Below are 13,035 nucleotides of genomic sequence, written 5' to 3'. Positions count from 1 at the left end.
CCACCACCGCGCTGTGATTCAACCTCCTCTTTGTGCACCCATTCTCTCTTACCATGCACGTTTGATTAACATCTTCCTTAATATCCACTCTTAATATTTTTATACCTACGATTCAAATCCGATCTTTATTATTAGTATTTCTCGCATAATGCGATTAATTTTGAATAAAACGAAAAAAAAAAAAAGAACAAATGTGAAAGAGAATAATTTAAAAAATTAATGTTTTTCTCAAAGATTGTGTTCTCGTACTTAACAAAATTAAATTTTATTCGCGGAAGCCTATATAATTATTAAAACCAAATTATTAACACCTGATACAGGGTACACGATACCACCCGTTATTTACTCTATAAAATTTATCCATTTCGCGGATAAACATTTTATCGCAGTTACCCAATATACTAATTGGTATTCACCTGGTGAATGATCGTATTTGTTCGCACATTGAATTTAGTTTAATGCATCGAATCGTTATACCGATATTTACATATTTCCACGCGCCGATTTAATCTTCCGCTGAAGATAATGTCTTAAAAAGATCGAGACTTTCTCACTCTTTGATCTCTTTTCCACTATCCGCTTTGTAAGCGGCTCTAAAAGGGAATAAATATTCTTCGATATCCCTTCGTTGTTCATCGAAGACAAGATCGTCACGATATAATTTCCTAAAAGTCTTTTTCTTCCATATTATATAGCTATGTATTACAAAAACGTAACGAAAACAAATTTTGTATAGACGGAACAGTGACTCAAAAAAAAAAAAAAAAAAAAAAAAAAAATGGCTCGACAATTTCACCCCTAAATGGGACGGTTCGTTACAAAAACGACACACGTGTATACGTATATAGATTGGCGCACGAACCAAGGTTTTAGCCCGGTCCAGTAATTTTCTGGTCGGCTTAATCGTACCTAGAACCATTCTGGTCACTCGCACATGCGTGTATACACACACGCGTATATATATACATATATATATATATATATATATATTCCGTGTAACGTTTGGAAAGAGAGTTCGGTCAGTCTGGCGCGACAAAGGCGAAAAGATATCCGATCGAGAACAGAAGCGAGAAGGAGAGCAAAAGAAGCTTTGAAAAAAGCAGAGTCGAAACGAAGTAAGGTGCGAAGGAGAAAAAAGATCGTAGCGAGCGAAACAACGAATATAGGGAAGAAGAGATGAAGAAAAGGACGAAGAGAGAGAGAAAAAGAGAGAGAGAGAGACACACATAGAGCAATATAAGCTGTTAGCTCGCAGCTGTTTGCGCAAACATTATCCACAACCTCTACGTTTCGTCCCTTTGATAGTGGTAGGACTGCAAACAGTAGCTGGATATCACGTGGCACGAAGATCTCTGTCCTTTTCCTTTCCTCGCCTTAACTTTCGCATTCAGGATCGAAGCATCTTTTAATTATTTATTTCAAATATATTTCGTTGTTATCTTTTTTTCTTCTTTTTCAATTTTATATATATATATCTCTCTCTCTCTCGTTCGTCGTAAGATCGTAAAACTCTCCGCCATCCGCCACTCTTTTTCTGGATAACTGGAAAGTTTCAAAGCGTGTTTGTATCCTTGTGCGCGGCGATCCCAGTTTCGTAGTTCCTTCTCTCCCCAATGTGAATAAATTTCGCATTGATTAGCATAGCTCGGTAATAGTTTTCCCTCTCTCTCTTGCCCGAGAATAACTTTCCAACCGGGGCGCGAAGCTGTTTACTTTAGAAACATTTTCCCTTTAGAAGAAAATAAAAAGATGTAATAACCTCTATCTATTCGAAACAATTTTCTACACCTGATTTAGGAATTTATATTTAAATTTATCGATCCTTATCGAACGTCTTTTAATTTCATTTAAAAATATGAGAATTTTTAGAATAAAAGCATGACACTGTTGCTTAAGAAAATAGAAGAAACGGGGATGAGAATGGAAAGTGAAGTTCGAGATTGCTCGGTATAATTTGGTGGACTCGGTTTCGAAAATTTGTTTCGCAGGGAAGATGGAGAAAATTCATTCCTGGGAAAAGTTGGATAGTTCGATTCCCGGGAGTGGATTCGCGAGTCAGTGGAAATCAATCGAAACTTCCTTTGGTCTTGGAGAGAGAGAAAGAGAGAGAGAGTAGTATCGTGTCCCGCAGCTTGCCAAAATGCCGTTACTCGCGGCTCGTTCAACGCTGTCTCGTTTTATTTGCAATTTCTGTCCATTCGGTGAAACGCGGCCGATCGATCCACGAAACAGTCCTAGCCGCCATTTTCCGAATTCCTGGTTCCACGACACCTCCAGGGAAATTTCTGTATTCTTCATTTCGTCGCGGAACAACCACCATTTCGCGCCTTTTCCTCTCGTTTTTCCATTATTCTTCCATTTCGTTTCATCAGAAATAACAATCTTTTCTTTTCTCTCCTTCTTCTTTTTAAAGTTACAGATCAAGAATTTCGATCGTTTTCTTTTCTATACTATAGGAATAAGTTACTCTTGAGAAATTATTTTCGTATTACTTTCATATTATTCTCTCCGTTGAAAGACAATTCGATCTCTTCTTTGATGTAAGAGATTAAGAGTAAGATTCTTTATCATACGTGCACACATGTTCGTTGTCTTTATTTTTTATAACACGGAAGCTCATAGAATCTAAATAAGTTTCAACGTCCCTCTCTTGCTTACAAAACGTAATTGCTTTTGAAACGAAGCATTCTTCGCATTATTTTGTTTCATTGTAACCACTTATTTCACTAGTTTCTTCCACGAAATCTACTTATTTATCAACTAATTTACTTTCCTCCCATCTATCTTTCCAGTTTCGATTTTAAACTTATCCTTCGACCAAACTTTCGCGAGCAAACTACCATGTTCAAGCCACCATGTTCCATGCGAGTACTGTTCACTGCTTAAAAGAATCTCGCGGGATACTACAGGGGCAAGAGGGGGCTAGGACCGCCTATCCCCACTTCAAGCGCTTTGTTGACAATCCTGACATCATACGCTACATAACAGTGGAAGAGCTATAATTTAAAATTATTTTCGTTTATTTTCCTTATGAAGTTTCACTAGGATAATCATTTAAGAAAACTTGAAATATTTTCGAAACTATTAATTATTTCGATGTAATATTAATACGTTTATAGTATGTCTAACTCGTTCATATTTCATACATACAATTATTATCTTACTTAATACGAAATTATATATATAAATTAAACTATTGTTTCAAATCGTGATTAGCCTATATATATTATGAGAAATAAAAATTTATTGCTTCTCTTTGTCGAATCGAATTAGTACGTGTGACAAATACGACAAACAAAAATATATGTGAAAATAGGCGGTTCCTTCCACATTAACCAATCAGACCCGCATTTCTTCTTTCCAGCAGTGAATAGTACTTATGTACTATTCAGTACAGGGAAAAAAGAGGAAGCTGCTTCTTGAATAAAATCCTTTGCGCGTTTATTTTTTAAAGAAAAATATCCCTATATTTTTTTATCCCATTGGGCATTATTAGCATAAATTATGCTCGTGATACGTGTTTATATCATCTACCATTAATTATGAACATAATACCATCTTGAAAAAAATGGCCGCCACGATTATTTCTCTCCGTTAAAACCAAACCGAATATACGAATATATTTAAATCTAAACTTCGTCCTGAATAATTCAACAAATCTTATCCTCCTTTCCAATTATTCGAATATAAATCTTGTGAAAGGAGAGAGAGAGAAAGAAAGAGATGGCAGATCGAGAGAATTTTGTATTTTCGAAATAACACGTGAATATCGTGGAAAAGGGAGACGGATAGAAAGGCGCGCATAGGGCCATCGTTTCTTCCTCGATACGTTTCTTTTCAGTAGTTTCTTTGCAGTTCTTTTCCCCGATACCGACTACAGTTCTACACACTCGGTCGCATACTCGTTCAGCGTAGCGTAAACAAGTCAATGCAGATGCACACGCGCATCCTGCTTCTCTGGATCCTGGCCTGGCCTCACGTCACGACTCCGATAAACACCTATCGATTTCATTCTTATACCTCTTTTATTTATCTCGTCCACCTTCTATTTCTATTTCCGCAACGATGTCGACCCGACGCATCCTCGTCCAAAGATTTCGCAAAAAACTTGCTGGCTACTTGCTTAATCATCAGCTGGAATTTAATCTTCCTCAATGAATCAATTTTATCATTATCGAGTTTAATTATCGAGACAATTTCACTCAAGTATGCTCTCGTAATTTTTCACATCCAGTCTGGAAAATTAAATCTTAAATTTAAATTAGTCTCGTCGTTTCGGGAGGAAAAATAAGGAGAAATAAAAAATAAGGAATATCGAGTTGTACGTTTGAAAAATATTCTATCTCTCGTTCTCGTGACGCGGAATCGCTAATCGTGGTGTAGATGACACGCTGGCTTTAACATACGCTCGTCATTCTCGAAACAAAAGTTGGAAATCCGTGGGAGGAGTTGGTACGTTAGACCGCAGGATACCCTCGGGGGGTCAGACAATGTTCCGACAGTGGTATTAAACTTGTCGAATATTGATGTCTCTTCGCAACTGTGTCAGTTCGCTAAGTCTCGCTGCGCTTTGGCAACACAGCATCAACTTGTCGCGCAAAAGGATACTTGCTCGCACGTTTTACCAACCGAAAAATAATCGCGAAACCTATATTCCGGATGCTTTTCGTATATTTGTTTCGCGCGGTAGAATAGAGATGGGGCAACAGAGAAGGTGAACGTGGAAAGGTGAGCGTTAAATATTTTTATTTGCGAACAATTAGATTACGTTGGAATAATAAACGTGGATTATTAATTAAAAATAAAATATCGTGATAAAGTAAGGTTATGATCAGATTAGATTAGATCAAGTATAATAACAAATATTAATTACACGAATGTCTCTACAAGAATTCGACAAAAAATTTATAATTAAGTTAATTAATAACTTTAATATCGATTGACATAAAATTACGATGATAATGCGAATAATCGAAAGTCCGCGTAATAATATTCCAAATTAAAAATGTATTACTACTATCCTCAAAATCGCTTAGATTAGATTAGATTAGATAATGTCGGATAAGAATCGCATTGAATGAAATCGATTACGATTAGATTAGGTTAATAATCTGAATATTAATTAACACACGACAAAAGTATGTTATCCGATATATTATTCGATAACAAAGATCGAACAAACGATATTCTATAACAAGAATCGTATTCGACGAAATCGGTCATAGTTAGGTTAGGTTAAATAACCTCGACTTTATCGATTAGCATGAAATTACGATAATTGTGAATGACGAGGTAAGTAAAGAAAGTTGTAAAAATCGCAATCGAAAATCCGCGTAATAATACTCCATGGAAAATTGTATTACTATCGCGGTCGAAATCCGTTATCTCGAGAAGAAGGAAATGGAGAAGGAAGATCGAAAGAGGGATTTTAAAAATGATTGGCGGGCCACGTTATTTTGGAAAAAATAATAGCTCGGCTGGGATCTAATGTCTTTGTTGGCTGGGAATGGAATCGTTCCCTTTGTTTCTCTCTCCTTCCCCCTCCCCTCGGTGATTGTCGGCCAATAGCGTGGGTCGGCCCGATACCAACAAAAGAGTCCGAGTATCGGGCGCCGCTGATGGAGCGGCCCGCTAAGAAATCTGATTGTAAAGGACGGCCGAGCTAACGCTTCCATTTTTCCCTTCCCCCCCGTCCCGCAAAAATCTATTTCTCGCTTTTTATTATTTTCTTATTCCGCCGGAGTGGCGCTCCGTCTCGGTCACGAGGCTGTTTCGTTCTCGCCTCTTCAAAGAAATATCACGACTATTTCAATTCTCGCTGATATTGCCGGCCGATAGACGACCGGGAGCTTGCCCCAGGCCGGCTGCAACCATCCTTTATTTCGTGCACGGAACTACGTACCCGTTCGTAACGTTTCCTCCATCCCTTCCCCTTCCTTGTATCGTATCCTTCCAACTCGGATGCGTAGATATATTTTTTCATTTTCTTTCTTTTCCGCGATATTTTTTCGCATCTTGGCCGCAAAGATCGATCGGATTATTTTTCCAACCTATTCGTTTTCCGTGGTGATCGATCGACAACATCGTTTGACCATTAACAGTCGATGTCGAGGAGATCGTTGGACCAACCGATTATTTATTTCGATAATTTCACCGCGGTGGAAATATAATAGAAATTCGTTTTCGAAAAATTTTTTCTCCATTCGATCCATTTTTATTCGTTGATAAATCAAACGCGTGGAATCCCCCCCCCCTTTTTCTCGTCCGTTGTAAAAGCGGTATTAAAATTTAATACGTGTTGAGTGAGCTCAAAATATAAAAAATGTAAATAATAATATTTCAATATGTATCGAACAGTTTAACGGGTTAAAATTTTATTATTAAAAAATACGAGCTGCGCTCAACCAAGTGTTCGAATATAAATTATACACGCGCATTTATTTTCATAGTACATGCTCTCCTTCCCTCTTCACCCTTCCCTTTTAACAACTTTCACGCACATATATATATAATTGTACAAATTTTATCCACCCCCCTCGATACAAATACGAAAGTTCCAGCCAAATATTATCCTCAATCGCGGTATAATACGCGCGAGGGAATAATCGAAGAGCTTGGAATACCATCGTTCGCTCGTTCGACCCTCTTACCTGCCCCTCTTATAAAAATTCTTAATCTAAAACCAATTCCGAAGAAGAGTGTAGCCGGTAAACCCTATGGTTTTTATAGGAACACGCTCACCTTATGTAACGGGGAATTGGCAGAAGGTATTTCCTAATATCGAACCAGCGGCCCTTGAAAAAGAATGTTGAAGTGACATCGCAAAGAGGGAAACGCCGAGGATGAAGGAAGGAGCGAGAGCAAAGATGGAGGAGTGGGGAAGAGAGAGAGAGAGAGGGTGTCACGTTTAATCCTTCTTACTTTTCGCGGTGGAAACCTGCCAAAACAAAAGATTTTTAAATTCCTTCGATGAAGAAAGTGAGCAATGGCTATAAGCGGATTATATAAACGGGGACAAAAATTCACGGGAGAAGAATTTATTTCGTTGGTATCGAAATTTCAATTATTCCAACGTTGACGGGGTTATTTATAGTTGTGGTTATCGAGGAATTTAAAAAGAGAAAATCGAGTCGATAATTTTATTCGTTGATAATTAATTACGATTGTTTTCGATTCGCCTCGCAGCATGTGAAACCGCGTAAAAGGAAAATTACCTCGAGGATGATATTTAATTCGACTCAAACCCAACACTCGGCAAGCTTCGCAAACTAATTTCCTTCTTTTTTTCTTCTTTTTTCTTTCAAGTCATTGAGATGCAAGGAACTGGTTTAATTATTTTTCCGTTGCTTATACTTTATAAGAATATAATTAAAAAAAAATTAATCCTTCTAATAAGATTAAAAATCGCAAATCGCGATTTAGAGTTGATTGAAATATAATTTTAGAACCCTTTTTTCTCTAAAGATTTTTCCCTTCAATTTTCGACTCACTTCTCGACTCAAAACGAAAAATCTAACAGAAGGAATCGATCTTTAAATATCTTCGATTATTAAGCAGAGCAACGTCGTTAAATTAATACGAAGCCAATTCCATCGAGCGGTTATGATTTTGATCTGAAACGTCAACAATTTTGAATCGGCGGAAAAATTCGATCTGTGATTCTTCGCATACGGTCGAATTAAATGCTTCGACGCAAACTTCTTTTGCAGAGACGACTTCCATAGGGATTCTTTTTAAGGATTCAATAAGCAAAATTGCATTCGGGAACGAAATAGAGAAAAGGAAGCCTCGTTTTTCGGCTGTAAATATTCGAAAATATTAGGACGGAACGTCCTTGGGGCGCGATAAACCTCTCCAAGTAAACAGGTTAGAAAACAACGTGCCGGTGTTTATAGTTAATTCGCGCAACATGCGAAGAAAAGAAGTTTCTTCCACGACATATTAAAAACGTACGTGGCGAAAACTCGTCGGATCGAGTAAAAAGGATCGATATCCGCGTTACCGATCCCGTTGAAGGAAATAACTTACAAACGTAGTAAAACGAATTAATTGGCGCTCGGATAAACGATTTTTCGAATAATCGGTCATTCGAATCAACCGAAATTCACGTGATCGACGTTCTTTTTCCAACATCATGGAAAAATCTGGACGAAAAAAAATTGGACATTGTCTATGATTGTTCGTCGAAAAATCTACACGCGTATCCAGAGAAATCTGCAGATTCCAAATATTGATAAAAAAAAAAAAAAACCTATGGAAAGATACAATCTAGAAAAAAAATATGGCCTGAAAAAAAATCCACGAAAATTATAAATGTCCATCGAAAAAATTCGCGAATATGTATATATACGAATATGGACGAAACAAACATTTACGGAGAGTATTAATTTTTTTTTTAGAACAGCCGTATCGGAGATAGTCGTTGTGTATTTATCTCGTTCTTTAAACTCGAATCGAAATTAACGTTTAATTAATCTGAAAAGTAACTCGTTTAACAGAACTCGATACCGCGTAATCGCCTTAACGTATTATTTTCCATCCTCTTTACGCGTATATAACAAATAAACCGTCGCTTTAATATTTTTATCTCGATACGTTTTTCATTTTCACGACGTTACGAATACTGCGTTTCCCCTGCACAGCTGTTCAAAGAGGCGAATGCTTTTTGATTTTAAACGTCGCACCTTCGAATCGCTTCGAAACACCGATCAATTTTATTTCCTCCAATTTTTGCTTTTCGATCGATCGATCGATCGACCATGTTTGTTTCACTTTTTCAAAATTGTTAACACGGTCGAAGGTTGTTTCGATTCCAATCGGAACAAAGATAAATGTGTAGATGCGTATTTATCGAGTTATAAAAAATTGAAAATTCGAATTCGATAAACTTGCGAATAAGAACTTAGGAGAAGAAAAGGAAATTTCTTAAATTGTAAAATTTTCTTCGAAAATAAATGCAACGCACATTTAAACATAAAATTATTTTATAAAACGCGCGTTAAATGTATACATGTGTATAAAATAGAACGAACGTATTATACGGAAAAAGAAACGCAGAGAATAAAAAAGAGGACATCGTAGTGGCGTTTGACTTTACGGTAAAATCACAATAATGGAAAAGTAATTACAACGTGACACGGCATTTCACGGTTCAACTAGTTAAACGCTATATACAACGCAAAAGGCCGATACGTTTTACCGGATCAAATTTGTAGTTTACGATATTAAGCAGCTTGTTTTCAACGGCATCGATCGATGAAAAAAAAGATCTATCGTATTTCTGAATCGAATGTATATTTAAATACGCGTACTCATCGGACGGAAATAGTTAATAAACCTTTTCATACGGGTAATTACAATTCTGGAAATAGCGCGAGTAAAATACAGAAGTGTATTATTCCAATTTTTTTCCTCGCATTTATTTATATCCTAGATTTTTCTATATCTTCCTATACGCGTATGAAAAATGTATAGGATTTAAACGTCTCGCTCTCCCATAGCAAGTGAAGTGAGAAATATACGAATTTATAGAATAGAAAGCAGCCAGTTTCCACTCGTTGTCCTATTTTTCTTTATTCTCTACACCAAACGTAGTACATATATTCTTTCATATATTTACACTTATGATTATATTCGTATCCAGCATCCGTACATACTTTTCAATAAATACATATATTACTTTTAAATAAATATCAAATATATATATAATTTAAAAGCAAATTATATTTATAAAGCGTTAAAAATCCGTCGTAAAGAAAACATTAAGTATTTATATATAATTTCCACACGCGACAATGAAACAAATCCTAGAGCGCTACAATTTGCGAGTAAATAACACGGATCGAAATTCATCGGAGGACGATTGTTTGAAAATAAAGCGAGAGAGGAGTAGTATACAACATGGTATATATAGGTGGTAGACGTAAATCCAGCTCACGGAGGAAACAGGTGCCTGTGAGGAGGAGGAGGAGGAGGAGGAGGAGCAGGAAGAGGAGGAGGAGAAGAGAGCGTGATGCGCATAGAATTTGGTAGCGCGAAGGCGTGCGCGGGCCGATTAGAGGATCCTGCGCGGCTTTCGAAAGCGTAGGGACCGAACGAAGCGAGTCAGCGAGTCAGTCAGTCAGCCAGCCAGCCAGCCAGCCAGCCATCCCGTCAACCAGCCACCTCTACGGCTATCGCGTAAGAGTCGTGTGAGTGGGGCTTTTCGAAAAGGCTGTACACACACGCACGTACACACGCGCGCACATTAGCGGTGCAGGAGTGGGTTGGCATTTTCGGTGGTGGGGGGATACACCGTGGACGGCTCGAGACAGAAACAGAGAGAGAGAGAGAGAGAGAATTAGACAAGAAGGAAGATAGGTCGAACGGAGAACAAACGAAGAGAAGGAGAAGAAGAGAGAGAGACAGAGACAGAGAGAGAGAGAGAGAGAGAGGTGGAAGGGCAGAGAAAGAGCGGAGGGATGAAGACCGTGAGAGCGTGAGAGGGTAGCGATTGTGCTACAGTCGCACCGCGACACCCCCACGAGTGAAACCGCGCGCGTGCCGATCTGCAGCCCCCTTGCCTCTTACGAAAACGGGCCGCGACAGTGCTATGCTTTTAAGCCTACTGCCAAGGATTTCCTCGCACGCCGCCACTGTTTTCACCGCTTCTCGTACGCGACCTCGTCCCATCCGATCGTTCCATCCACGTATCGTCGGATCAACTTTTCAATCGGGTAAGTGAACAAACGTCACTTCGATCATTGTCCTTCCCCTTCCGTATGAAACGTGTCTCCACACTTTTCTTGCTTCTCTCCTCCCCTTCGTTCCTCTCTTTCTCCTTCCATGTGCGACGAGAATTCGACGAATGCGACGCAACGTAAATATTGGCAAGTGCGCGTCAGTCAAGATGAAATTTTTTTCCGCGTTGTGTGTTTCTCATGGATCGTTTTCGAGATACCGTTTTATGTACTCGGTATATAGGATCGTTTCATTTTTTTTTTTTAACCACGCCGCTCGTTAAGTGTTATTGTTCATTACGCGACAACGACAAATTTACGATACAAACTAAATCAAACAGTGAACAGCGGTGATACTGTGAATTGTTCGATAAAACGATTACAACGAACGAATCATTTCAAGTGGTGAAACGTTCCGAAATTATACCATTATACCACGCGTAATTAACGTCCAACGGTCCTTGTAAACATGGATTCTTTGACTTCACTGAAGATCGTTGGATCGATTTGTCCCATTTGTTCCAAACGAATCAAAGGGATCAAACGTTGAACGATTAAGAGTGTGATATCAAATGATTAATACCGAGAATTAAGATCCGTTAATTTAAATTTTAATCCGTTTCGTATATCGTTTATCTCTATGTAAATAATTTGTCATTTCGTTTACTCTCATACATTGTAATATCGAAATATATGCAGAATATAATTGATGTTCGATTTTACGAGTTTTGTTCGCTACAGTTTCACAAATGATATTCTTGTCGACTGATTCGTTGTCGAGAGTGATGCGAGTGGAAATAGCGAGAAGAAATAGAGAATAAGAAGAACAAGGAGAAATTGCTTTAAAAGAGCAAAGGTGTTCCGAGCGAAGCTCGTACGCACGAATAGCATAGAGTTCTTTTGTTCGTGGCGCCCTTTGCCAATTCATTCAGTAGCGACGTAGCCGCTATGCTCGTTCCGAGCACCTGTGGACGCCGTCCCTCTTCGTCGACTCTTCTTTGGAGAACTGCCAATGACTTCCGGCTCACTCGTAGAACCTGTTGATGATCCTCGTTGCTTTTACGTTTTATGCCGCTCTATTCGATTAATTTTCTACCGTATCTCGTGCCAATCTTCCTTCCCCTCTTTCTTTCTTCGCTTAATCCGCTTTATTAGAATCGTCTTTCCTAAAATTTCCGTCTTATCTCTCGAGAGTTTTGAATATCTTTCTCGTGATAATTGCAAGAAAAAAAAAGCGAGAGGGGAGTGAACTATTATGAAAAAAAATTCGAACGATCGAAATAATTGTGATACAAGGAATGGAACTCGCGTTATACTTAATTAGAAGAGAAAAGTTGGACGCAAGTGGAATCCGTTGCAATTAGAGAGGTATTGCTGTCGCCTTCGTGTAATTTCGCGAAGAAATTGAAAAGATTTTCCGATTAACCGTTTCAACGAAGATAGAAAAGTCGAAGAGAAACGAAAATAGGTGGATTGGTTGTCAGTTCTAATCTGTCCGTGGGAGGCAGGGACAATAAGATTTCAATTTCCTCGGTCCCTTATGTACCGTTCTTTATATTCCTCGCGAAATCCAACTATTTCTTTTAATCTAATCCATATCCTCGATTGTATCTACGAAAGGAGAAAAAGAAACGTTAATAAGTTCATTTTCCCTAGATATACCGTTTCCTTCCTTTCAATTTTTCCTCTTTTCTTTTTCATCGACCGTTTCTTTGATTCTTTTTTACACACGAATTTCTTTTGCGAAATTCGATGGAAAAATTTTACGAGTTATCCTCTTCTTTGCTTCTATTTTCTATCTTTGCTTCGCTTCGTTTCGTTTTGTTTCGTTTATTTATTTTGATTTTTTCCACGATGACTTTTTCGAAGTAAAATTTTTACAATTTCATCCCATAAATTTTAATCCATCCGTACGAACAAGGAAAGCGCATCGTTCGCGATATTTTGACGAAACGGTGGCCAGTTGCCTCGAACGGCATTTAGCAGTTGCTTTCATCGAGGACGAATGCCGGGCGGACGACATAATATCCTTAATTATTTCTCTTATCCCGCTTATCTCAAGATTCATCGGAGCGTACATTTTTCCGAGGGACGTTTCATTTGCCTTTCTCCGCGCACTCGAGTCCGTGGCTCGAATTAATGCACCGCATTTTCGTTCTATCCGGCGATTCTTCGCGAGTGTTCCAAAAGCGACCTTGATGTAACGTCCGCCGCGCCACCCGTGTCCGTAGCGCCAAGTTATGCACGTCCACGAGGCGTAGGTTAAACATCGTTCGAGCAAATAACAAAAACAAACTGTTCTCTCGCCCGATTCTTC

General features: G+C 38.4%; 1 protein-coding gene across 3 annotated transcripts in view; it reads left to right on the top strand.

Moving 5' to 3' along the window:
- The first annotated feature begins 9,962 nt into the window (after positions 1–9,962).
- The window catches only part of LOC107999967 (lachesin), a 74,588-nt gene continuing 71,515 nt past the window's right edge, over positions 9,963–13,035 (top strand). For 2 of the 3 annotated variants that reach the window (XM_062078984.1, XM_062078979.1), the window contains exon 1: positions 9,963–10,715. The gene's annotated coding sequence lies outside the window, so the exon portion shown is untranslated. The remainder of the gene's footprint in view (positions 10,716–13,035) is intronic. The other variant, XM_062078977.1, reaches the window with a different exon arrangement.

Source organism: Apis cerana, linkage group LG8 (genome assembly GCF_029169275.1).
Source record: "Apis cerana isolate GH-2021 linkage group LG8, AcerK_1.0, whole genome shotgun sequence".
Lineage (NCBI taxonomy): Eukaryota > Metazoa > Arthropoda > Insecta > Hymenoptera > Apidae > Apis > Apis cerana.
This window is presented reverse-complemented; position numbering and strand designations above follow the sequence as displayed.